Raw genomic sequence first — 2,339 nt, 5'->3', positions numbered from 1 at the left:
TCTTTTTTCTTTTTTTTCCACATGACTCTGGAGGCTTAGGCCTGAAATAACTGGGAAGAGAGATGAGGGTCAGAATTTCTCAGCAAGAACTAAGCAAACATACATCTTCTTTTGCAAGTATTGAGCTGGGGGTAGAGTGGGAGGGCTTGGAGGAAGGAGAAAAGAAGGAACTATATTTGAATAAATATGAATAAATTTATTAGATATTTTTCACAATCAGATAACTAAAAAATGGTCATTTTTTATCTTTCTATGGATATAAGCCTTAATAAAAATAAATCTTAGTCACAAATTTGAGGAAATTGCCCAATAATAAGTTTACATTATTTGAACTGAAAAATTGTTAACCACACTTTTGCGTGGGTCCACTTGGAACTGTAGGGTCCTGGATATACACACAAACAAGAATGTGTATATCTGGAGATCCACACATTGTAATAAACACAGCTGCATTTATTTGAGTATGTGATCCCATGTACACGTAAAAACATTCAAACAAACACACTCAGCAGATTTATTTGATTGTGCAATGGGGCAATTATTCAAATAAACACGCTCAGTGCATTTATTTGAACCTCACATTGCATGTTCATCAATCACAGCACTAAAAAAAGAGGAAAAAAAAGAAAACACCAAAGAATTTACATGGGAAAAATATATGTGAATACAACCTTATTATAGATTTTATAGGGTAGCCAAAGTTATGGCTCCCTCCTTAACTGTAACTCAACTCTTCTGTATTCAATGACATTTGTTTCTAATGATTAATTGGTTCACTCACTTGATCATTATAGTAGAATGACCACAACATTCAGATTCATGGAACAGCGAACTTTACAAACCTGAATTTGGTAGAGATGTGAGATCTCTATATTTCAAGAGCAGAATAATTCTTTCTAGACATTGTACATCAAGGGGAACACTGGTCAAATTATTAATGCTTTAATTAACTCTCCCATAAATTTCAAAAGTTGTATACATGCAAGAAAGCATTCCTTTGTTTGAAGACATAAAAAAAATAAAACAGGTGACTCATCTGATCATTTTATATATTAATAAATACTATGACATATATGTGAACACTTGACGAGTCATATGGGTATACCAAGAGGCAATTTATGCCTCTTGTAAGTATGTACTGACATAATCTAATATACTAAAATGGGGAGGGGCTTTTAGTCACTGAAATATGCATCGTGTAACAAAGATGAAGAAAATACATGGCTTGTGCCCATCATAAAAAAGATTCAGACTGAAGGCTTAGCTTTGGTTTTTATTCAACTAAATTGTTAAACTGTGCACAGTGATTTTTTTTAGAACTTGAGACATTTGTGATGTTGGCTGTTTAAATCTTTGTTACCTTCGCTGTGAATTGAAATTGTACATATTTAGTAAACCATGCAGACAAAACAAACTTTTTAGACAATATTTTTATTGAAGAGTTTTCTTTTCCTGTATCCATGTTAAAGAAGAAGAAAAAAAAGACCTCCTTTCCCAAAATAAAAATGTCAATACTAAATTTAAAGAAGTATAAAGGAATGATTGCTTCCTTTAGAGCTAAATATTTAAATAAACATCAAGATAATTGGCAACACATTCTTTTGGGCTGGTAGGCTGTGTCCAATTTTTTGGGTCTAATGTTTCAGAGGGCCTCTGTTTCAGGGTTGAAGATAATATATTAATCTGTGAATTAAACAAATGCTATTCAGTAACAGAAATAAATCCTTCAGTCTTCATTTGTAAAGGAAATATGGAATTAGTCAGAGATATGATACTGAGATGATACGATGCTGAATATGCCACAAGCCACTTTCTCTATTAAAACAGTTGCCTACCACCTATAATATAGTATGGCATATTAAAATGCTCCAAAATGTTGAAAATAGAAAACGAGTGCCACTGTTCCCGTTTGGCCTTGAAATGAATATGACAAAGATTCTAATAATTTTAGTCAAAGAAAATGATGAGTAAAAAATACATGAAGATTAAAGCATTGACAAATGATCTTTTAAGTATTCTAATTGGTCTTTCTCATTTATATCTTTGATTCTACAGAAATTGCTAATCCTGATGATCTTGATTTGTAAGTGCACCCAGTTAGCTTTCTCTCTCTTTCACTCCATAGAATATTCCTCTTAGATTTGGAAGGAAGGATAAGCCCTCAAAATGTTAAAAATAGACTACTGCCCTAGCAGGAAATTTAGCTTTGGCAGCACAGAACTCAAAGGGAACTGATCTAACATAAGGAAATATTCAGAGATAGATTTGTATATTTATGATCCTGTTCTGACCATTTTCAGAGCAGTCGGAGGGAAGGGTGAAGTATGTGTATGTGAGTG

At 32.9% G+C, this 2,339-nt stretch overlaps 1 protein-coding gene across 5 annotated transcripts in view; it reads left to right on the top strand.

Annotated features, from left to right (window-relative positions):
- Positions 1 to 1,426, top strand: part of ZEB2 (zinc finger E-box binding homeobox 2) — a 130,429-nt gene extending 129,003 nt beyond the window's left edge. For all 5 annotated transcript variants that reach the window (XM_037849940.1, XM_037849936.1, XM_037849939.1 and 2 more), the window contains one exon: positions 1 to 1,426. This exon is cut by the window's left edge. The gene's annotated coding sequence lies outside the window, so the exon portion shown is untranslated.
- Positions 1,427 to 2,339: the final 913 nt, after the last annotated feature.

This window comes from Choloepus didactylus, chromosome 9 (genome assembly GCF_015220235.1).
Source record: "Choloepus didactylus isolate mChoDid1 chromosome 9, mChoDid1.pri, whole genome shotgun sequence".
In the NCBI taxonomy this organism is placed as follows: domain Eukaryota; kingdom Metazoa; phylum Chordata; class Mammalia; order Pilosa; family Megalonychidae; genus Choloepus; species Choloepus didactylus.
The sequence above is the reverse complement of the archived record's forward strand: the minus strand, read 5'-3'. Positions and strand labels throughout refer to the sequence as shown.